This window comes from Bos grunniens, chromosome 27 (assembly GCF_055505025.1).
Source record: "Bos grunniens cultivar Pamir isolate PY7600 chromosome 27, Bosgru_T2T1.0, whole genome shotgun sequence".
Taxonomy (NCBI): Eukaryota; Metazoa; Chordata; class Mammalia; order Artiodactyla; family Bovidae; genus Bos; species Bos grunniens.
The window spans coordinates 30367459-30392143 of record NC_141191.1 but is presented as its reverse complement, the minus strand read 5'-3'; the positions used below and the strand labels follow the sequence as shown (position 1 = coordinate 30392143).

Genomic DNA, 24685 nt, shown 5'->3' with positions numbered 1-24685 from the left:
TTTCCTGGTGGCTCAGATGGTAAAGAATCTGCCTGCAATGCAGGAGACCCAGGATGGATCCCTGGGTTGGGAAGACCCCCTGGAGAAGGAAATGGCAACCTACTCCAATATTCTTGCCTAGGAAATCTCAAGAACAGAGGACCCTGGTGGGGCTACAGTTCATAGGGTTGCAAAGAGTCGGACACAACTGAAGAGACTTAGCAAAGGATTATTTCCTAGAAATAAAAGCTTAAGAATTTATGAATCACATAGAGCACATGCAAACGTGTATAAAGTGTTGGTCTCTAATAACAGTTTTTTCATAAAGTAGCCAAAATTTACCATGGCTGGTAACCATTGAAGAGTATCTGGACTATGAACCTTTTTCTACAACACAGACAAATGAAATGAATATTAAACCAGGTCCAGCCTCATTTTTTTTTTAAACCAGAAGGCAGGTTACAGTTAATGTATCCAGATTTTATGAAAATGTCAGTTTCTCTCATCACATTCTAGATATGATTCTGGATTACGCCACCTATGCAGACGCTGCCACTGAAAGCTCTGTACTGTAGAGAATGGGCCTCCGACCGCTGGGGTAGTTCTTAGACTTGTGTGTCGTAAAGAAGAACCTCTAAAGTCCCTGGGTCTTTCAGTTACAGACTCAGATTTCTGCCATCTCTCAGTCCAATCCTGAAAACAGGGAACAACGGTAAGTATGAGAAAAGATGAAAAACACAATAGCCTCCACACAACACCCAATACTCATTCCCGCATACTTCTTAAATCTGCTTTACTGAGTGAACCCAACAATTCCCTCAGCTGTTGAACCTCAGATAAATCCATATTCCCTGTATTCAAATGAGAGGTTGAGGGGGGGGGTCTCCATTTCCATATATGCTAAGTCGCTTCAGTCGTGTCTGACTCTTTGTGACCCCATGGACTGTAGCCCACCAGGCTCCTCTGTCCATGGGGTTCTCCAGGCAAGAGTACTGGAGTGAATTGCTGCCAGGGTCCAGCCCCGGCTGATCCAGGGTATTCGAAGGAGAGACGGCGTCGGCGAGGATCAGGAAACAACTGCTTAATTAAATGTTAATTAAGGATATAAAGAGTAATAGAATGAGGATAGCTCAGTGAGGAAATTCAGTGGAGAAAAGAGGCTGAGTAGCTTGGTTTACGTGGAAGACCAATAAAACTTCAAGACAAGAAGTTTGCACCACTTACGTAGGCCGCAGGCGTCCTTCCATTCTCCCGAAGGAGAGGAGACACTGAGGCCTCCCCGGTGGGATCTTAGAAGCCCAGGCATAATTAGCAAGCATGGCGGGTTCCACGCTCCAGATGGAGACTCAGCCAGAATTTGAGAGAGAGAGCGACATGGGGAGACCAAGTTTTGGTGAACAAGGCCCGCACTTTATTTTCCAAAGTAGTTTTTATACCTTAAGTTGTTCATAGAGGATAATGGGGGAAGGGGTGGAGTCATGCAAGGACAGCAGTTCCTGGTCCTAATCGAAGCCAGGCTTTCAAACTTATCATATGCAAAAGTTCAGGTGAATTACATCATCTTCTGGCCAGGAGGCCTGTTAACATTTTAAGAAACTTATCTTTCTCTAAAGGTGATTATTCCAAAGTCAGGCACCAGCCTCCAAAAAGCACTGGACAAAGCTGCATTCCTATAGGGCAAAGGTGAGGTGGGCTCAATCAAGAGAAGAATTAACTCAAGGGTCCAAGGTTACAAACATTGAGGCTACTACTTACATTTCTATACACCCATTGTATCAATCAATACACTGCCAAGGACACAGTAGGTAAGGGGTATGGAGACCTAGCAGCAAACATTGGCCCAATAAGTGAAAAACCCTTCACCAATACAATTTCTAATCAATCTTTTAACTACTCAAAGGAATCTGTGTTTAGACAGTTTAGAATATCTCCTGCCTCTCACAGTTGGGAGGCTCTGAACAATCACATGTGGCCGGAAAAACCTATTCAGGCAGGCTAGAGGATTTCCGAAGGAGTTTGTAGGTTAAACACTGTCACACCCAGGAATTATTAACTGGAGCTGTAAGCTAACTCTTTTTTCAGAGAGAGGTAGTGGGGGACAGCCCCCCGTAAAGTCAGAGGTGTAGGTGAAAGCACAAAGCAGAAAGTAGGCAGACTCTGGTTTTGGGGGTAGATGTTCGAGAATTTCCAGGGGGACTCCTGAGGCTCGATCCCGCCTTTGCGTATGCCGAGCCTCCTTCCTCATGACCTTTGCCACGGGCGGAGTTCTTCACGCTGGCTCCTGGCAGTGATAGAATTCCAGTTGAGCTATTCCAGATCCTGAAAGATGATGCTGCGGAAAGTGCTGCACTCAATATGCAATATGCAATATGCCGGCTCCCGGCAAATTGCCATTTCCTTCTCCAGGGCATCTTCCCAACCCAGGGATCGAACGCACGTCTCTCATGTCTCCTGCATTTGCAGGTGGGTTCCCAGTAGCACCACCCGGGAAGCCCCCATTTCTGTATGGTTGTGCCCTAATCCCGGTCTTACTAACTCATTACTAAGAGACTCCAGCTTCTTGGTGAAATATCAGTGGACAGAAGGAGGGAAAAAAAATGCAGAGCTTTTCAGCCAGTGCTATGAGATTTGTAGTCTGGTTACTTTTCTCCCCTGCAATGAAAATAAACTGGAAAGAGAAAACCGGGTAAGTGAAGTAAAATGATGATGAGGTCTCGCCTCTTGATAGACTATCTTCAGGGAATAATAATGAAATTCACACTGGAGAATTTCATGACACACGATTTCCATTTGGGAAAATCTTTATGCTCCTTGGAGCAACCAGTTTAAGGTTTGTTTGGAGTTATTTTCTTCCTTTTTGAGGGGGAGAGTGAAATGCTGGTCTAACATTGATGTTATAAAATCCTGGGAAATACATAAAGTCTAAGAACCATAGCAATTAGAGATGGAGAAAGCCCATTATATCATCCCTCAGGCCCAGGGGAATCAGTGGAGAGTCTGTCCTAGGATAGATTTTCTAGTTCTTTAGTCTGTTGACTTTCAAACAACTCCTGGGATGGGGTTTCCACCACTTCCTTTATTACATGTTTCCCCAATCTCATAATTTTTGCTGTCATAATTCTTCAGGATGCTGAGTCTAAATCCTCCTTTTCTGAAAATTACAACTGCTCTCTTTACTCAAAGTTGTGTCCACTTGTTGGGATGAACACTTCACTCTTTTGAAGCTGCAAGCATTTTCCTTTTTTTTTTTTTTTTTTAAGCAGGATTCTCTGATTCTCTCTTCTCTAGAAACCACTGTAGCGCAGGTGGGGCAGGGAACGTGTTCAAGGAATCTTGGCAAATGGAGTTTTAGCCTGTTTTGAGCTTTGATGTTTCAGAATTCCATCACCAGAGCTCCTCTGGATGCTTCAGGAAGTACGGTGCCAGGCTGAGATTTCTTAGTGCCACACGCGAGTGTGCACTTCACACTAGCATCCCTAGCATGAACCTCAACAAACGTACATCGTCCTACATCGGGTAGCTTATCCCTTCTCCAGGAAATCTTTCCCACCCAGGAATTGAACTGGGATCTCCTGCATTGCAGGTGAGTTATTTATCAGCTGATCTATCAGGGAAGCCCATACCTATATCCCCCCTCTTTTTTTTCAGATTCTTTTCCTGTATAGGTCATTACAGAGTACTGAGTAGAGTTCCCTGTGCTATACAGTAGGTCCTTTTTAGTTATCTGTTTTGTAATAGCAGTGTGTGGATGTCAATCCCCATTTCCCAATTTATCCCTCCTCACCCCCTTTTCCTCTTGGGAACCATAAGTTTATTTTCTATATCTGTGACCCTATTTCTGTTTCATAAATAAGTTCACTTGTACCATTTAAAAAAATATTCCACAGATAAATGATATCATATAATATCTGTCTTTCTCTGTCTGACTGTTTCTGATGCCCCACGTCCTGTGCCTTTGAGAGTGTCTTTCCCCTCCTCTGGTACTCAAGTTTCTTAAAGTCTGAAACAGAGAAGTTTGGCAGATAAGAGGTGGCATGGGAATTTCCATGGAATGACTTTTCCTGCTGGGTTTACTCTTTTTAAATTGTATTTATTTTATCTCTGGTTGTGTTGGGTCTTCGTTGCTGCATGCGGGCTTTCTCTAGTTGTGGCCGGCGGAGTTTCCTCTCTAGTTGAGGTGCACAGGTGTCTCTGGTTGAGGAGCACAGGCTTTAGAGCACTCAGGTTTCAGTAGCTGCGGTGCACAGGCTTAATGGCCGCATGATATCTGGAATCTTCCTGAACCAGGGATGGATCCTGTGGTCCCCTGCACTGGCAGGTCAGATTTTTAATCACTGGACACCACCTGGAAAGCCCATGTTTTTTTTTTAAGTCAGTAGATTTTTCATATACCAATCTGGCTTTTTCAACTCTCCCAGATGCCCCCTGCTCACCTCCTCACATTCGTCTCCATCCCCGCTCCATCTTGTAGCACCATAGCTCTTGCCATCCACGCTGCAGGTACCCAGCTCTCAGATTCTGGCTGTATCAGCTCCTCCTCTTTAAGCAATTTTTTTTTTTGTTATTTGCTGGTGAAAGCCTTCTGAACCACTGGCTCATTTTCTAGATGAGAAGATCTGGCAACCCCTAGCCAAAATTTGCTCCTGGCCACAGTGAGCTGGAACCCGTAGGGGCTGCTGGCTGCTCCCTTTCAATGGTCTGTGTGCCCTCCAAACTCGGGGCTCAGTCCTCTCATTTGGCGACTCGTTGGCCCTGGGGGTGGATTTTAGTCTCTGACTCCTGGTTAAATGATTACGTGCTACGTGATTTTATACAGTTGATGGATGTAGCACATGTGGATGTGACTCTGGGTGGGCATATTGGGATTCGGTTGTCTATTCAATTAGGGCAAATAGCAAGTTTTTCCTGACATGACCAGGCTGTATTTTTAACTGACCAAACAGACTGGTGGTTTTGGCACCGTGCCGAGGCCGCCTGAGTGAGGCTCTGCTGAGCTTCGTGGAGAACTAGGTGCCAAATCATATGCAAATTTGTGTTTTTCCTGGGAGCTGAGAGCTTTGGTGCTTAATTTTGATTTTTTTTTTTTCATAGCTAAGTATGTAGCATTGGCCAAGTTCTGCATGTTTAATCCTTTTAATCATTCAACATAAATCATGTTCTCAGCCCCTTCATCATTTTTGGTATTCTTCTTTGAACCTCCTCCAGTTCCCTTACATCCTTCATTGCATAAAGAAGAGTTTTTTAACAGGCCTGTTTCACTTCCAAGAATCCACTCCGTGATGGAAACGGTGGGGGTTCAGAAGATCCAATGCTGGGAGAGACTCCGAGGGAAATTCAAGGTTTGGTGCTTGGAAAGTCACAGACCTTCACGGCACAGGGATTGAAAGGTGACCAGAGCCCACTTCTTTGCCACATCTGACACAAAAAAGTGATTTTTGTATCCTTTTTCTCTTCAGGAATGCAGAGAAGGGTTTGTAGGGTGACCCTTGGTGACACAGTCTAACATTTTTCATTGGATCATTTTTTTTTAACTTACTGAGCATCTACTATATGAAGGAGAGCATTGTTGCCTTTCCCATGTTGAGTGAAGAGAGGAAAATAGCTAGTGGAAGAAAAGCCACTTGTCACATATCTTAGGATCAGAGATTTATCATCGATCCACAGTTCTCCCTACAATCTGCCTATTTATCATGGTGCCAGAGAAGAGTCTCTCAGGGAAACTCATGGAGGAAAAAAAAAAATGACTCTAGAGGAAGTGGCAGAAAAAGTTGATGGAGAAGGGTTAACATGCACCCACTTTTCCTTGTATTTGCCTTTTCTTCTGTCCACAGATCGTTCCTTGCTTCCAGCTAGAATGCAAGCTCAAGAGGAATTTTATCTTGCTCATCAGTCTATCCCAAAACCTAGAAAGGCATCTGCCCCAAAAGAAGTGCTCAACAGGTGTTTGTAGAATGAATAAACAATTGCCTTCAGCTATCAATTCGTACTTTTGAGACAGGGTGGGACCTGGGGCCCATTACTGCAGTGCTTGCACCTGGACGAACGTCTCCTCAAGAAACAAAATACAAAGAAACTATACCGTATTAAAATAATTGCATGTGTGCCCATTTGGGAAAAATTATGGACAATAAATTACTATGAAAAGACCAAAGACCCTGAGGAGGAGCTGGGAGCAAAAGCAGGGTACTGCATACTGCACTTGTATGCTGCACACAGCAGACCACCTAAACCACCCCTCTGACCTGATCCCTGGGCGCACCCCTATCCTTACTCCATTTAAGAAACCAGTTCACCCCCTCTTGGAGAGCTAGGAAGCAAAGGAACCTGTTACTTGTTCTTGTTCCCCCCTGCTGCCACAGGGTCCCCAATAAAGCCTAGCCTAAATTTCTTGTTTGGCTTCTTATCAATTTCTATTGATTCTTAAGAGGCCAAGAGGGGCTTCCCTGGTGGCTCAGCAGTAAAGAATCTGCCTGCAGTGTAGGAGACATGGGTTCAAAATGGTAACCCACTCCAGGATTCTTGCCTGGGAATCTCCATGGGTAGAGGAGACTGGTAGACTGCTGTCCATGGCGTCACAAAGAGTCAGACATGACTTAACGACCAAACAGTGGCAATGAGAGGGCAAGAACCCTGGTCAGTAACAGTTTGATAAGGATAATTGGTACTTAATTTTATGTAAAGCACAATGCAAAATGGAGCTTCAAGACAGTTATGAAAGCCACACTCACTCTCCAATTTACCTTTTAAATTGGATTTTGACCTAAAGATCCTCTTACAGAGAAATTTAAAGCCACCACTATCAAAGGCCATTTGGTCCAACTGATGCGTGGATCCCCTTCTTGGCCATCCTGCCAGTTGCCCTTCGGCCTTTGCTTGAATACCTCTAGAAACAGAGGCTCATTTTTTTCAAGAGCATCCTTCTTGTGCAGCTCTGACTGTCAAAATGCTCTTGCTTGAATTTAACTAATATTTTTTTTTTCTCTAGTCTTGGTTGTTGCTGCTGCTAAGTTGCTTCAGTCGTGTCCGACTCTGTGCGACCCCATAGACGGCAGCCCACCAGGCTCCCCCGTCCCTGGGATTCTCCAGGCAAGAACACTGGAGTGGGTTGCCATTTCCTTCTCCAATGCATGAAAGTGAAAAGTGAAAGTGAAGTCGCTCAGTCGTGTCTGACTCCTAGCGACCCCATGGACTGCAGCCCACCAGGACTCTCCGTCCATGGGATTTTCCAGGCAAGAGTACTGGCGTGGGTTGCCATTGCCTTCTCTGAGTCTTGGTTATTAGGAGCAAATAAATCTTTCTTTCCACTGGGCAATACTTTAGATATCTTGAGACATGTAACACATCCCTCCCAAACTTTCTCTTCCATATGTGAAATGTTCCTTGTTCCTTTCTACACCTAGAAACACACCGCAGATCCTCCGACTCAGGAGTCGCAGGTATTCACCTTGAGGACCCACCTGTGAATAGCAGGAATGGCCCTGCTGGGCGTCTGTTTATGGGAAGGACTGAAGAGCGTTATAGGGAAACTGGTAAGTAACTAGCTGACCAAGGACTAGTTATCTGTCCAGAGCTATGAGTCAGAAAGAGGGAGGAGGAATGTTAGAGGCCTTGATTCTGTGGATCAGCTTTCTTTCCCCCATGAACTGTAAGCAGACAGGGTGATCGGGTTCCCGAAGACAAAGAACTGGGCAAGGCTTTCTTGACAAAAAAGAAACCATTTTTAGCCTAAGCCATTTTGTGATCTAAGCCTGCCCACACTGATGGCCTTGAACAAGTCTTGGTAATTAAAGATCTTAAGGGAAGCGAGAGAATCCAGTAACAAAGACAAAGCAGGCAAGAAACAATAGTTCAGCGATTAAAGAGTCCCAGGTCCTCCTCAAGGGAAATACACGACAGTCTGATATATGTCTTTAGGTTCAGTGGGAACAAAAGCCCTCACCCACAAGAGGATGGAAAGATAATGTTGGCCTTTTGTGACCTTCTTGACTTTAATCAACTAAAGCTTGGACTCTGTTGACCTTTACCCCAATTCTATGCTGAATTTTCTATCCTATGCTGAATTCTCCTGTGCTCAAGCCCCTTTAGGAATACGCATATATCCTTAGCCTTAGACTTCTTCAACCTTGCTGTTGGGGACACACTGCTTTCAGAAAGATCTCCGGTGTTCTCTTTACTGGCCGCCTGTGATAAATCCTTCCTTCTTCTGCTCTTTGGCTTGGTTGTGTCTTTTGGCTCAACGCCCACCAAGGGGTGATTCCAGTTTTTCAGATTCAGGTAACAGAATCCAAAATCTACTTTTCAGGTAATAGAAATAGTGCCAAACTGGGGTAGAGGGAATATTGGGCATCAAAGGACAAAAATCTTTGGTCAACCTTGTGCTGACTTAAAGAAAATGCACAACATGAGAGCTGTGGCTTAAGTTTTCTTTGGATCAAAATGAGGACAATAGCCCGGGAGACAGCATCTCAGATAGTTCTCAGAAACTGCTCCCAAGAGGTAGGGGGAAAGGTCAGTATACATGTGATTTTGGTGAAGGGGGAGTACAGGCAATTAGGTGCATATATTTTTTGCAGAAGATTTCTTCTTGTCAAGAGCAGACATCACCATGAAGGAATTTAGTGCTTTTCTAGATATGAGATGTAAGAGTTGGGCTCGTAAAAGCAGCTCCTGAAAACACCTGACTATCTAAAGAATGTTCTGCCAGTTTTTCCAGAGCACAGAGTGCCTCATTCCTGATCTCCACCCTGAACTCCCTTCAGGGGGTGTTGAAGGTCGGTAGCTACAGCAGCACGTAATTTAACCCTTGCAGAGGTGGATGGCAAGTACCCAAGGTGAGTGCCAGTGTGTAGTTGACCCTGGGAAGCAAGGGGCACAGTTTTGAAACTGGGTGATGTTCCATACCACTGTAAGTGGAGAAGTGGAAGAGAATGTCAGATCATATCATATTAGAGTAGAAATGAAGACATCAACTTGGCAGCAAGGCGGGAATGAGGATGGAGATGTGGTGGAAGAAATAGCATCACAGCAGCAGATGATGGTTCAGCAACAGCTGGAGTAGGAACGGGAAATGGTGGCTGGGGTGACCGCTAGGAGGAAAGGAGTCTGCATGTGGCAGGCACTGCTGGGTAGGGTTTGAGGGGGTCTGGGGTCCTCATAACTCTGCTATGAGAGATGCTGGTTTGTTACTATTATTCCCCCAGCACTAGGAAACTTGATTATAAGTCATAATGATTCACAGTCGCTTCTATTCACTCTATTGAGTCTGTTTTATGTGGTAGGCACTGCAGTAATGCTGGGGTAACTCACAATCAACCTGTCCTGTAGGTACAATTCTTATTCCCATTTTACAGATGAAAAAAATTAAGACAAGTTATCACAAATTATACAGTGTGTCACGGCAAAGCTGTGAAACAAAGCTATTTTTGCCTAACTTTTAAGCCTGACTTCTGAAATGAGATTTAAAAGTCTTCATTTTAGTACCATTTCCTTGACTCACAGCTCAAACTGCAATAGTAAAGTGTTTATATTTCAGTTAAACACATTTGGTGCCCTAACCAAAGTATATTTTTTTAATTGCTGAATCTAAGTATTTACATACAGCGCGTCTTATGGAAAAACCCAAATGAACTTTTTGGCCAACTTAGTATATTCAGCACGTCGAGAAAAAGACATATGCAGGGAAGTGAGGTTAGTTGGTTTCTATAGGAACTGTTCTCATCAATGGAGAGTGCGGGATAGCCATCCCCTGTCCCTGAGCTCGAGGTTAGTGACGTGAGTTTTCACATCAGTACAGCCCTTTCAGCCCCAGAACTAGCAGTTTGCAACATGCCATTTCTCTAAAGCAGCCTCCGCTTGTTACCAAGGCAACAAAAGGAGGGAGTTAATGAACCTGGTTCCACATCTCACGTTTCCATCACCATCTTCTACTCCGTCAGCGATCCCCTGGACCGAGAACTTCTCGCTCTGGCCTAATGAAATCTGAATCTTCTCATGAGTATTCTGGGGCATCTTATTTTATAAAAACCTATCATGGGACCATAAAATGCTTCACCTCACTGCCTAAGAAGTGAGTCTCAGGAATCTTTCATAACAAGGCTTCATACGATATTGGTCACAATGTAAACTCTGTTTCCCTGAGCTAGACAAGTTCAGTAAATTGACATTTCCCTGACTGAAGCACATCCAATGTCCTCATTGGATTACATGTGAAAGAAAACAATATTGTTTTAATATTTAAGTTGTAATATGCCTATAATTGTTGAACTTAAAAACTTCACAGAACTATAAAACTTATCATGTAGGAAGTGAATCAGAGATCATTTATTTAGGTCCCCTCCGTTGTATGGCCAAGGAAAGCAAGACCCCAAGAGTTTAGATAACTTCTACAACGTCCACAATCTACCAGTAGTAGAAAAGGAAAGAAAAATTATTTTTTAAAATAGGAGAATTCAGTAATAAGACTAGAATTTTCTATGGTTACTTGATAACCATAGTTATCAGTTTTTGAAGACAAGTTTGCTTAGGAACTTCCCTGGTGGCTCAGATGGTAAAGCGTCTGCCTACAATGCAGGAGACGTGGGTTCGATCCCTAGTTCAGGAAGATCCTCTGGAGAAGGAAATTGCAACCCACTCCAGTACCCTTGCCTGGAAAATCCCACAGACAGAGGAGTGTGGTAGACTACAGTCCATGGGGTCACAAAGAGTTGGACACAACTGAGTGACTTTCACTTCACTTCACTTCACTTGCTTAGGAAACAATGTTTTAATTGCAGATTTTTCTTTGCAACAAGCAGATCCTTTTAAGACTCACATAGTAAGCCAGGAGAGACTCTGGTATACAAAGCAGAAGGTTCTAGACGTGCTGATACTTTACCTGCCAAAGAACACGGCCAATTACAACCCAGAGGTACTTTACTGCTAATGATCTTTGAAGTTAACAAGATTTGTGGAAGCTTCTCCGCATGATTATTACTATTTATATTAATAGCATTAGTGATCCCTTTTATTCTACTAAGACTTAGCACCTCTAATTGGCATCAGTATAAACAGAGGTATTAATGTTCTCCTGCAATGCAGGCAGAGCCGACTCTGGCAGTTTCACAGGTTTAATATGGAAATGTTTGCTATCTAATGAGAACACAAAATGTTAATCTGCAGAACAAATTGTATTTATAGAGAGACTAATTATCATATGCAAATGTGACACACAGCACTTGCAAAATTCCTGTCGCCACTGCGCCAGGCCTCTGTGACCTTTTTGAAATGCCACGCCTTGGAAGCAGTAGCTGATGGTTTCGTGCACTGAGGCTGGTTGCTTTTATTTCCATACAGAAATTAGCTAAATGCGAGAGCCTCGGGATACACACAGCAGAGTCATCCCTTCTGCAGCTATCACTTGCACTCTGCTGATTTTTTATCCCTTCCTTTAAAATTCAGAATTTTCCTGCAGTTTTTTCTGTATCTGAAAAGGCAGATAATACAGACCAGACAGAAAGAACAAATATATAGATACCAAGGGGGAAGGAGGAGGGGGAGGAATTTGGAGATTGGGATTGACACCTAGACACTACTGATAGTATGTATGAAATAGATAATTAATGATATAGTGTATACAGATGCCCAAGGAACTCTACTTAATGCTCTGTGGTGACCTAAATGGGAAGGAAATTTAAAAAAAGACAGGTTATATGTGTCTGTATGCCTGATTCATTTTGCTGTATGATAGAAACTAATGCAACATTGCAAAACAGTTATACTCCAATAAAAATTAATTTAAAAAAAGAATTATTATTGATCCCATTAATTATGTTATGAACCCCATTAATAAAAGAATTAAGGTGTTCTTATAAATGGAGTCTTATTGGGTAAAACCTATTTTGGTATTATTTCCATAATTAGTTTTGGGGGCATTTTTTGATCTTTCGTCTTCCTTGAATAAGAAGTGATTCTATGGCACAGATGGTTAAATCTAGTGAATATAGTGTTAATGCCTTTTCTTGATACTTTTTCCTCTTCTCTTTCAAATATTGCTGTTGTGTAGTCGCTGAGTCGTGTCCCACTCTGTGTGAGTCCGTGAAACATACAGCCCTGCCAGGTAAGTCCTTTTATGGTTCCATTTTATAGGTACAGAGAGGTTAAGTTAGTTGCCAAAGGTCACAAAGTAGCAAGTGGCAGAGCCTTGATTCCACGCAGGTGTCTGGCTGTGCTCTGACCATCAGGTGTTCCTGTCTTGAAGCACACTGACAAGTCAAGAGTGGTTTGGCAGGTCGTGTTAAAGTAATAGCTAGCGTCACCACGTGTGAAATAGATGGCCAGTGGGAAGCTCCTGCACAGCACAGGGAGAGCAGCTCTGTGCTCTGTGGTGACCTAGATGGGTGGGGGGGACCCAGTGGGGAGAGGGGATACATGGATACATATAGCTGATTCAACTTCTTGTACAGCAGAAACTAACACAACATTGGAAAGCAATAATACTCGAATAAAAAATAGTCATACCTCGTGTGATTGTTAGGGGAAGCACCCTGATTGAAACCGCCCACCCTGGCCAGGCACCATAGTAACCATTTGCATGAGGTGTTTTATGACAGGAGGTCCTGATAAGGAATACGGAACTAATAAGCCACCACCAACCGGAAGAGTTTGGGAGAGGTTGAAAGGAGACACCGCATGTCCGTCCACTTCCCAGAATCCCTCTCGCTAGCATCCATCTTGGCTGAGCGATGCGTGCGCCACCAGGAAAGACTCTGAATCAGAATAATTGGCCAAAGACCACCCGGAACCTAATCCCATCAAGGTAAAACCCGAGACTTCGGGCCACTCGGCAGAGCTGTTCTCCTGGGTTCCCTTACCCTACTGCTCTCCACCCAGGTGCCCTTTCCCAATAAAATCTCTTGCTTTCTCAGCACATGTGTCTCCTCGGACAATTCATTTCCAAGTGTTAGACAAGAGCCCAGTTTCGGGCCCTGGAAGGGGTCCCCCTTCCTGCAACATGATGAGGGTTTGAGAAAATAGGCACTCTCCTTTGCTACCTGTGAAGATGGAAACAAACCCTTCTATAGAGGTTTTAATAATATGTATCTGAAAAAAATTTTTTAACCACATAGTCTTTAATGTAGCATTTCTTTGCTGTTCTTTTATCCTGATGAAGACATTAGGTATGTATAAACATTTAATTGGCTTTTTAAGCATAGCTGTCAAGTTCCTCATAATAGCAAAAAATCAAAACAATATTAAAAATGGAAACAACAAACCAGAAGCTACTTCAGTTATTTTATATTCATTCACTCAGTGAAAGTCTATGCAGTTATTGTCACCATAGTTTATATTTTAGAGTATTAACAGGAAAAACTGTACTGTATATTAGGAACCAAAAGCAGATTGCCTTATAATATGTAACTGTCTTTTTTGTTTTTAAAAAGTTTGCATATATGAATACTAAAAACAAGGTATGGCCTGAAAATATATTCACCAATTAAGTGTGATATATTCAAAAAGTGATAGAATTATTAGTTCAGTTGAGTTCAGTCACTCAGTCGTGTCCGACTCTTTGCATCCCCATGGACTGCAGCACGCCAGGCCTCCCTGTCCGTCACCAACTCCCATCACTGAAACCCATGTCCATTGAGTCGGTGATGCCATCCAACCATCTCATCCTCTGTCGTCCCCTTCTCCTCCTAGAGTTACAGGTGATTCTTTTTAAAGAAAAAATTTATTGTTAAGTATCCCTTTATTCAGTAGGTGTCATATAGTAAGAAAAAATAATGTAAATTTAATTAAATGCTCTTTAAAAGTCCTTTTATAGTACAGTTTGAGATCTACATTTTATAAGTTGTTCTGTAAAAGCGGTTCAACTGCATGCTGTGACATCAAGATTGAACTTAGAGTCTGGTGATCCATCCTCTGTCCTTGGCCAGGTTACACATTAAGTCCAAAAAGTTAAAACTGGAAGAGATCCTAGAAATCAAGTGGCCCAACACTTGTGTTTTTCAGATGAGAAAGTAAAGACCACAGGGAGCAGATGACTTTCCCAAGACTGACAACCAGTGTGGGGCTATCCAGGACTTGAAGGCAGGTCTCCATGCTCACAGGTTGGTACCAGTTATCACCAAACTCTTTTTCTGGGTTTGAGTGTCTTTAGTTGTGAAATTGGAACCCCGAGTCAACAGTTTCTTGGGGCAGAGTGTGATCCTCATACACAGAGTTCAGGATCAAATAACCCAGTGCAAGGGCTTCCCAGGTGCCTCAGTGGTAAAGAATCCACCTGCCAATGCAGGAGATGCAAGAGATGTGTGTTCCATCCCTGGGTCGGGAAGATCCCCTGGAGAAGGAAATGGCAACCCACTCCAGTATTCTTGCCTAGGAAATCCCACGGAGAGAGGAGCCTGATGGGCTGCAGTCCGTGGGATCACAAAAAGAGTCAGACACAACTCAGCGACTAAATAGCAACAACGCATTCCAATGCCAGCTCTTCTGTTTCAGAGAGATCTTAAGCAAGAAGATTGACTTTTTTGAGCCCTTTTCTCAACTGCAAAATGGTGATTAGAATAATCACCTCTTCATTCCACTGTTCTTGCCTGGAGAATCCCATGGACGGAGGGGCCTGGTGGGCTGCAGTCTATGGGGTTGCAAAGAGTGACATACGACTAAGCAACTAACACACACAGTTAGGATATAGTGATGATTCTAATATAATAATGTGTGTCAAGTTTTCAGCACAATATCTGGCTTTCTTGAAGTCTCAAGAACACAAGCTCTTCTCCAGCTATTTGGATCTCTGGGCATGGACCCCTATGCTGACTCTGTCTTCTGGCAGGAGGAACACTGGAATGATGATTGGCTGCCAGGACCTCGGTCCCACTTCCGCATCTTTGCAGACGATTAAAAGCCTCATCCATCTTCCTTGGTGGAGGAGAAGTTACATTCCGTCTACTGCCCGCCCTCTGGGGAAATCACTTTTGCCCCACCACCGCAGCATACGCCATCCAGATTTACAAGGAACATAATTTATGATATAGAGGACGTCAGCTCCTGGTCTAAATAAGTAATGAGGTTGGCTAGTAAAACAGTCACTGAAGTTGGCGACTCTGGAGAATACAGCTGATGCTGGGGTCACTGCCTACAGGACCTGTGCGAGTGGATGAGTGGATGAGGGTCCCACACACTCACAGCTCTTCATGCACCCGCCACTCCTGGCTTGTGCAAAATCACAGCAGTAACTGGTGGTCAGAACTAGGGTTACAGGGCAGAAGGGAAAGTGAAGGTGAAAATGTTCTTCAGTCGTGTCCGATTCTTTGCGCCCCCATGGATTGTAGCCTGCCAGGCTCCTCTGTCATAGGGATTCTCCAGGCAAGAATATTGGAGTGGGTTGCCATTCCCTTCTCTAGGGAATCTTCCCAACCTGGGAATCAAGCCTGGGGAAGGAACCTTGTCTGCTGTTTGGAGACAACAAAACAAAACCAATGTGATGCTATGTGCGCGTGCTCAGTCGCTTCTGTCATGTCCAACTCTTTGCGACCCTATGGGCTCTAGTCTGCCAGGCTCCTCTGTCCATGAGATTCTCCAGGCAAGAATACTGGAGTGGGTTGCTGCGCCCTCCTCTAGGGGATCTTCCTGACCCAGGGATCAAACCTGCACCTCTATGTCTCCCACATTGGCAAGTGGATTCCTTATCACTAGCGCCACCTGAGAAGCCCATGTGATGTATCACAGCCCTAACCCTGTCTTCACTTTGCTCTGTTGTGTGGGTAAATCTGGTGACTTGAAGATGCAGGAAGTGGGCTTGATGGTAGAACAAGGCATCTTCTGATCGTCTTCTGATCTAACATCTTATGATCGTATGATTCAGGATCTAAGGGTCTGTCCCAGTGCACTCAGAGTATGCCCTGAAGTTAGAGGGCAAAACCCAGTTGCTATGGAAACGTGGGGCAGAAAATCTCCCTCACACAGTTCCCCAGCCTTTGCTGGCCTGCAGGTCAGATCTGTGCTTCCATCACGGAGAAGCTGGTAGAGTTTATCAGGATCTCAGATTTCCTAATCCCATTAGCCACCTGTTCAAGGATTAGCCTTCATTCTCCCATTGCCCCTTGTCCAATATTTACATGCAATTAGCTTCCACTTGGTTGACTGTTGAGCTGCTATTTGGAAATGGTGATAAAAAGAACTCATCACATTTGGCTAAGTCATGTTGCAAGTTTTCCAACTGTTCAGTTATGCCTCTTATTGGTGCTCAGAGGAGTCAGAGGCTCACACCACCACCCCCACCACCACCCCCTCTGCAACCCTGTAATGCAACCCTTGACATGAGAGGAAGGAAAGCACTGTGGTCCCTGAACATTTGGGACCTGTTATAACCAGATGACTTCCAGAGGGTTTGGGCCATCAGAACAACTCTACACATGATTCTAATATGTCACAAAGATGCTATTTTTCATGGTCATTTCAGGTTTAGAAGAATTGACTGTTGAACACTTCTGTTGCTTGTCTTCCAGGTGAAATCATCAGTCAGACCCATTGCCTTAAAGCTCAGAAAACATAAAAAACTCACCCCCACCACAGACTTCCTTGGTGGTCCAGTGGTTAAGAAATCTGCCTTGCAATGCAGGGGACATGGGTTCTATCACTGGTTGGGAAACAAAGATCCCACGTGCCTTGAAGCAACTAAGTCCATGTAGCCCGTGAACCGCAACGCCATGACGAAAGATCCTAAGACCCGACACAGCCAAATAAATCATTTTTTTTTAATGCACCCCTGCTGAAAGGTGAGCTTTTTAAAGATTCACAAGAACTTATAACCTTCTATTGAACTTCCAAGGGGCAAAGAAGATCAATTTTCACACTTCATGGAGCAGAGCAAAAGGCAAAATAAGTGACTACCTGATAAGTGCCCTTGAAAAATGTTCAAATAAAAGCTAAATGGTGTGAAGACTGCAGCTAATCCCCTTATCAATTCCAAGGTCCCAAATTACTAACATTCTGGAGAAAGTGGTCCAACTAAAGCCATCCAATCCAGGTGAAGGGAAACAGACACACAGGGTCTCCAGGCCAGCATAGTCATCGAGATGGTCTAATTAAAGAAGACAGTTAGGAGGCTGGCTTCTGTCCTGCCATGATTCCCCCACTGATGAAATCCCAAGGAATGGCAGGGAGCCAGTATTGCTCAAGTGACTTCTTGTTTAACTCAGCCATTTAAGTGCTTGTCAAGTGTTAAATTTAAATGTGTGTAAAGATTATTACCAACTCCACCCCCCAAAAAATCATCAGGGGGAAAGTGGGAATATGTACACACACAGCCACACATATAGGTCAAGGGGGAAATAGCTTCAGGGGTATTTAGAGATTTCGCTTTTAGCAAAAGTCATTTTTCTCCCTCCAGTAAGCCTGTGAGCTTTTAATAGCCACTTTCCTTGATTGCTTTCTAGATCATCGTTTGCTGCCAAGTGGCCCAATATGAACACACAGACTGGAGGTCTTGAGGGGGAAGGGGACTTTGAGAGGCTCTTCAGACCAGAATTCTGAAAGCTTGCCCAGACTGAGTCAACCACGTCACTCTCCTAAATCATGTAATAAAATAAAGTCTTGAATATTTTTTGTTTTGTTTTGAATATTTTTCTATTCTGAGTAGTCCAAAGAAGTTTGGAAAAATGCCCTCCTCCAAGTTCCTTATACATTTCTGAAAATACAATGATGATATTGCAATTAAAATAGTTTAGGAATATCATGAGATTGCCTAGAGAGTGAATTAGTAAAATAATTTATGATCTTGAGAACTCCGGATACTAACGTGCTCTTTATTTTCTTATTAGTAATTTGATTTTGGGAGGGGTAGAAATTATTCAACCTTGGACAGTTTTTGCTTAGCTGTTTAGTATGTGGTTGAACTAGATTCTGTAATTTGGCCCAGGTTTTTTTAAGAGTAGAGAAACTCTGGCATAATTTTTATTTTTAAAAAATATTTATTTATTTATCGAATTTTATTTATTTACTTGGCTGCACCAGGTCTTAGGCACACAGGCTCTTCCATCTCTGTTGCCCAGACCAGAGATTAAACCCGGCCTCCCTGCATTGGGAGGGCAGAGTCTCAGCCACTGGGCCACCAGGGAAGTTCAGTGTTTGTTTTAATACAAACACCAGTCAGTAAGGAGGCAGGGGACCTACCGAAGATCAAAGGCACAAGTAAGCGAACGCATTATCTCCTCTCTTAGCTCCTCCCCAAAGCACATGACTTACTTGCTTATTGACCACTGGAGAATTCTGTGGACATGCACTCATTTATACCGTTTAGTCCACATATCAGAGTAGGCAATGGCACCCCACTCCAGTACTCTTGCCTGGAAAATCCCATGGACTGAGGAGCCTGGTAGGCTGCAGTCCATGGGGTCGCTAAGAGTCAGACACGACTGAGCAACTTCACTTTTCACTTTTCACTTTCATGCATTGGAGAAGGAAATGGCAACCCACTCCAGTGTTCTTGCCTGGAGAATCCCAGGGACTGGGGAGCCTGGTGGGCTGCCATCTATGGGGTCGCCCAGAGTAGGACATGACTGAAGCGACTTAGCAGCAGTAGCAGCAGCAGCCCACATATCACTTCCAGCCGCTCCAATCAGCACTCAGGTGTTCGGATGTGCATCCTATATCCAATAAGGGTTTCCTTGATTGACACTATTATATTCTACCCCTGCTTTGTTTTTTACCAGGACACAACAGGTTGGGCTACAGCAACCACTGTGGTGAAATAATAACCACCTTTGAAGAGTGCACTGTTCTTCCTTTTGAAACACTTGCTCATATTAGTTTGCTATAATCACTCACATCGTAGAAACAGCTAACAATTTTGAAAAGGATTTGGGGCTTCCCCAGGTGGCTCCATGGTAAAGAATCTGCCTGCCAAGGCAAGAGATACTGGTTCAGTCCTCTGGGTTGGGATGATCTTCTGTAGAAGGAAATGGCAACCCACTCCAGTATTCCTGCCTGGGAAATCCCATGGACGGGGGAGGCTGGCAGGCTTCAGTCCATGTGTGCGTGCTAAGTCGCTTCAGTCGTGTCCAACTCTGTGTGACCCCATGGACTGCAGCTCCTCTGTCCATGGGATTCCCCAGGCAAGAATACTGGAGTGGCTTGCCATTTCCTTCTTCAGGGGATCGTCCCAACCCAGGGACCGAACCCCCATCTCCTATGTCTCCTGAATTGACAGGTGAGTTCTTTACTACTAGCACCACCTGGGGAGCCATTCATGGGGTTGCAGAAGAGTTGGACAGGACTTAGCAGCCAAAGCAACCGAAAAGGAAGTCAATATTTGGGTCTGTGTCTTAAATGCTACATTTACTGAATACCTGGCACTAGAATGGGTATTGAGTTTCCTGCCAAAGTATCCTGAAGACAGATCTTACCTTGAGTACAGTTTGGAAGAGGAGCATTACCAAAGCCTTAATAAGAATCTAGCATTGCAAACCAAGGGGCCCACTTCTATTGAGCACATAGTATGTACCGGGTCCCGAGTGAAGCGCTTTCCATATATTATTTCTAGTTTCCCCATCAGTTCTTCACAACAAGTTATAAAGGCCACTGGATAGATGAGACAAATTACATTCTAAGAGATTGTGACTTCTCAAATATCACATGGAAGATATCACTATTAGGATTAAAATTAGGAATATTTCATCCAAAGCTGATATAGCCTCCACTATACCCTTGCCTCTACACAGAGTTCACAATTCACTTTCCTATCTGTCCTTTTGAAAAAAATCAAATAGTGTAACAAAAAGATGTTTACAATTTTTATTAAAATATTCTAGTTAGGATTTACATACATCAAATCATCGTGTTATACATTTTTAGTTTATTGTGATTTTATTTATCAAATATACTTCAATAAAATTAAAAAAGAAAGTTGAAAATAAAGCTTTATATATGTCACTCAGTAACTGATTTTCAGTTATTGATCCTCAAGCATTGAAGATTCTGTGTTATCCCCAAATGATGGTTAGTTATGCAACCTTCATTTGTTCTCATTTAAAGCCAAGGGTCTTTTGTCCTTCTTATTACTGATGGATGGGAAAAAGGGATTCATCCTTCTGAAATTTTATAAAATGTGTTAATAGGGATGTGACCAAATATTCTAGACTCCTGTTTTGGAACTTAGAACATAAAATAACTTAAATCATTGAGAGGATAGTCAGATACAGGCAGAAACTAAGGTCAGCAACTGTCCTGGGCTTCCTGGGACTGAGGCAAGGGACCCCTGAGGGGTTCCTAGGACACAGGACTTCCAGAGCTAAAACTGGTAATGTGTGTGTGCTAAGTCGCTTCATTTGTGTCTGACTCTGCAACCCCCATGGACTGAAGCCCACCAAGCTCCTCCGTCCATGGGATTCTCTAGGCAAGAATGCTGGAGGGGTTACCATGCCCTCCTTCGGGGATCTTCTTGACCCAGGGATTGAACCTGAGTCTCTTACGTCTTCTGCACTGGCAAGTGGGTTCTTTACCACTAGCCCCACCTGGGGAGCCCCAAACTGGTAAAGTCCCAGGCCAACCAGTTTAAGGTGGTCACGCTTACTGAAATGTGTGAGACTTCATATAATTCTGAACCTAGACAGGACTAATAAACGGAATGTTGAGATGAAAGTCTAGAAGGAGATTAACTTACAGTGCAGTTTAAACAAGAACAAAAATAATAGCATCCCACCATTAAAGTATTAGGCATCTTTTATATTTATGAAATGTCAAAGACTTTATATTTTCTTATTCAAAACTGTTCTCTATTTTTCTGAATTCCACTTGCCCTTTTGGGACTTTGGGATTAGACCACCTCTCCTGGTGGACCCCACACTTATATTCATGCATGCTGAGTTGCTTCAGTTGTGTCTGACTCTTTGTGACCCCATGGACTATAGCCCGCCAGGCTCCTCCATCCATGAAATTCTCCAGGCAAGAATACTGGAGTGGGTTGCCATGCCCTCCTCCAGGGGATCTTCCCAAACCCAGGGATCAAGCCCAGGCCTCCCACATTGCAGGCAGATTCTTTATCATCTGAGCCACCTGGGAAGCCCCCACTTATATAACAAATGGTAAAATAAGCGCTAAGATAAACTTTGGCAAAGAGAGGGGCTGAATTGATCTCCTCGGGGACTTTCCTGGCTCCTGCATTGCATGGAAATCATCTGGAAACTCCCATTCATTCTGTGAAGGGATGTGGAAAGTAGCTGATGACACTTGTCTGAGGAGCGGGGCACTTGTCCTTATAGTACGAAAGAAGGTGAGGTGTTATTGCTAGGGAGTGGGTGTTGAATGGCAACCTTATGCAGACCTCAAGATTATATAACACTTCTAAGAGAAGAAATCAGGAACAGGTCGCCGACCAGTTGAGAGAAAACAGGCTCCTGGGCTGTTTATCAGCAACAGACAACAGCATGAGGTGAGACAGGCAGGGGCCACCACCTTCCAGAGACTGTCATCAACAGACTCACCCAATTCTCACTTAAGAGAGGCAAGGCCCTGCAGCATCTCAACAGACTGAAGATTCAGGACTCTTCTCCATCCCCCGCCAAGGACACAAGCCCCTCCTCACCCAGACGTCAAGACTCATCTTGGGAAGAAGAAAGATGGAAGGCTCAACTCTGAAAACTTGGGTTTTCAACTTATCACTACGAACTAAAGGAAATTGTTTAAAAAAGAAGACACTGAGATACTGTCAATTAACAAAGTTGAGCTCCTCAGCTGTCCAGTAGGAAGGGGAGCATGTAAGGAAGAAGATGCAATAATAAAGAAATAAGCAAATAGATGAAGGAATGAATATAAAATTTGTTTTGATATTTGCATATCTAAGTAGCAGTGAGAAAATCTGCCTACTTGCTACAGAGCAATTCATTAGAGGATTTGGAAATTATAGAAAAGTATAACAAAATTTTAAGAATTGTATCTCAGTGATATTTTGGACAAATGGACAGATAGGGATAAATATATAATATACATGTAAGTAAGCTCTATACACAATTCTGTGTCTTAACTTTCACATATTAAGATTATGGAACCACATAAAATGTGCTCTAATAATTATTATTGGTTTCATAGCAGTCAGTCATCTGGAGGGGCCACAGTTCATTTAGTTATTTTATTATTGCTGAGCATTCATTTGTTTACTCCCACTATTATAAACCATGCTGTAATGAACTTGATGGGGCTTCCCTGGTGGCTGGCTCAGTGGTAAAGAACATGACTGAAGTGATTAAGCAGCAGCAGCAGCAATGAACTTGATAAATAGATCTTTTCCATATATTTAACTGAAATCATTGAATGAGGCGATATGAATTGATTTTAATCTCTTAATGGGTTTGGCCATGTATTTCCTGCAAGGCTGTACCAGTTTCTCTGTCAGGAGTGTACAAATTTCAAGGCATCATTGTTACCAATTCTAAAATCACTTGATGGGAGAAAAATAGTATCTAATTTTTGTTTTAATTTATACTGTTGGCTGTGATTGAATATTCTGCTTATTAGAAACTTGAAATATGTGAAATCATTTTTCTACATTTATTGAGTGCTTTTTTATTTGAACAGCCTAATTAAAAAGTGCATTGATCCTTGTTGCATATATTTTTTATATTTTCTTTCTCAATTTCTGACATGCTCATTTTTATTTCCATGTGGTCAAATCTCATCCATTGCCTTTTGCTAAGAAAAATCTTTGTTCTTAAATAACCTAAATAAATGTTCTTCTATACTTTGCTTTTCACATATAGCTTTTTAATCTATCTAGAATTTTTTCTTAGTATAATGAAGATTTAGTTTTCTCTAAATATTTCATTAGTTGTGCCAGCTGCTTTTACTTCCTTCACACCCAGTAATGTGAGATGACTTCTTTATCAGATAATGAACTTGTGTATGGGTTTTCCCAGCGGCTCAGTGGTAAAAAATCCACCTGTAGTACAGGAGACATGGGTTTGATCCCTGGATTGTGAAGATCCCCTGGAAGAGGGAATGGCAACCCACTCCAGTGTTCTTGCCTGGGAAATCCCACTGACAGAGGAGCCTGGCGGGCTACAGTCCATAGGGTCTCAAAGAGTCAGACATGACTGAAGAGACAACCGAAGCAACTCAGCAGTCAGGCAAGCTCGTGTATATGGAGGTTGTTTCTATGCCCTTTACTTCATTGATCTGTCTGATGATTTCTGTTCTAGCAGGATATTATTCTATTTATTTTAATTTTATAATGTACATCAATACCTTCCATTGCCGTTCCTTTTCAAAAATTTCTTGGATATTTATGCCACTTTATTATTTTACTTTGTCAAATTTCAGGGGAGAAAACAAGCTTTTAGGCTTTCCATTAAAAAATTCATCTGGGAAAATTTTTAATTGTCTACTTACCAGTTAAGAACGTGTTTTACCTCTCCAGTAACTCAATTCTCCTTTTATTTCCATCAGTAAAAAATTTAGGATATTTTTATATTTGTTTGTCAGGTCTCACATATATCCCTTGAAAGTTGATTCTGGTCACTTAATATTTTTGGCAACTATTTTAAGAATGAGAACTTGAAGATACGTATTATTGGCTGTATCTGTTACATAGAAAATACTTTTATAAAGTCCTTAACTTTATATGCCAGACTTTCAGAACTCTTCTTATCAGCACTAAGGGTTTTATGCAAATTTTTGAGATTCTACTCTGTATTTTCAACATGTTTCTGCTATAATCACCATTTAATTTTCTTGTTCTCTAGTGGATGCAAGGTTTTGCTACTCGTTAAATTAATTACAACAGGACTGTTGATGCTAAACTGTGTGTTAAATATTGAAATTTTAATTTCATATTCAGTTCAGTTGAGTTCAGTTCAGTCGCTCAGTCGTGTCTGACTCTTTGCGACCTCATGAATTGCAGCGCGCCAGGCCTCCCTGTCCATCACCAATTTTACTCATACAATACATAATAAAAAGAACAACACTTTTGTATAGCAAACAAGTAAACTAGCATCATTATTTCAAGATTAATACTTCTCTAATCATTCATTGAATTTCAAGTAGACTGTGTGAAAAAAATAAGCCCCAATTAAATAGAGCTGGGATACCAGAAGGGGGAGCTCTCAAACCCCTGTGAAGTTAGCTGAACCCAAAGGGAAGAAGAAAGACACCTCTTCTTTCCTGGCTAGAACTCAGCCAAGGAAAAGTCACTGACTCTGTTTACTAGAGCCCTGCCACCTGCTTTTTTCTCTATAAAACTGTTCCCCTTTCCTTGTCCTGTGGAGGAATCACATGTGGTTGACTGTGCCTGCAGACCCCAAATTGCATTTCTCTGCCGATCCCAAATAAACCCATTTTCACTGGAGAAATATCTAGCAGTCTGTTTATTTCAGGTCACTAATTCTCACAGCAGAGCTTCCTGCAAACAAACTGGACATGCTTTCATATTCTGATGACAAGATATAGAAGAAATAAAAATCTACTAGAAGGAGCTTCACCTCGTTTTTTATAAGAGATGATACAGATTGCTGTTCAGCCAACATGTTCATTCATTTAACAGATTTCTGTTTTTAACCCTCTGACCTATTTCATCCATTTCTCTCACCCCTACTCCCTACCTCTGGCAAGGCTGCTGAAATTTGAATATTCTTCATATTGCCTTTCAATAAATTTATAAATTTGCATGTAAATATATATATGTATTTGTTGAATTTATAATAATTATCTAGACTTCATGCATTAAGCTTCCTTTCAA

The 24685-nt window shown here is 42.6% G+C and overlaps 3 long non-coding RNA genes across 5 annotated transcripts; 2 read left to right on the top strand and 1 right to left on the bottom strand.

The window, feature by feature from the left end:
- Positions 1 to 403: 403 nt before the first annotated feature.
- LOC147343721 (uncharacterized) lies at positions 404 to 1385 on the bottom strand. Its single transcript, XR_015156468.1, has 2 exons — positions 1204 to 1385; positions 404 to 672 (listed from the first exon to the last, which is right to left on the bottom strand). It is a non-coding gene; the product is annotated as an uncharacterized LOC147343721 (long non-coding RNA).
- Positions 1386 to 2838: 1453 nt separating this feature from the next.
- Positions 2839 to 5959, top strand: LOC147343720 (uncharacterized). 3 transcript variants are annotated; one of them, XR_015156465.1, is made up of 3 exons: positions 2839 to 4297; positions 5185 to 5366; positions 5811 to 5959. It is a non-coding gene; the product is annotated as an uncharacterized LOC147343720 (long non-coding RNA). The 3 variants fall into 3 exon arrangements; XR_015156466.1 differs by having other exon boundaries at positions 2880 to 4297; positions 5246 to 5366; XR_015156464.1 differs by having other exon boundaries at positions 3223 to 4297; positions 5228 to 5366.
- A 995-nt stretch (positions 5960 to 6954) lies between these two features.
- LOC147343719 (uncharacterized) lies at positions 6955 to 17563 on the top strand. Its single transcript, XR_015156467.1, has 3 exons — positions 6955 to 12772; positions 13969 to 14066; positions 16467 to 17563. It is a non-coding gene; the product is annotated as an uncharacterized LOC147343719 (long non-coding RNA).
- The last annotated feature ends 7122 nt before the right edge of the window (positions 17564 to 24685 follow it).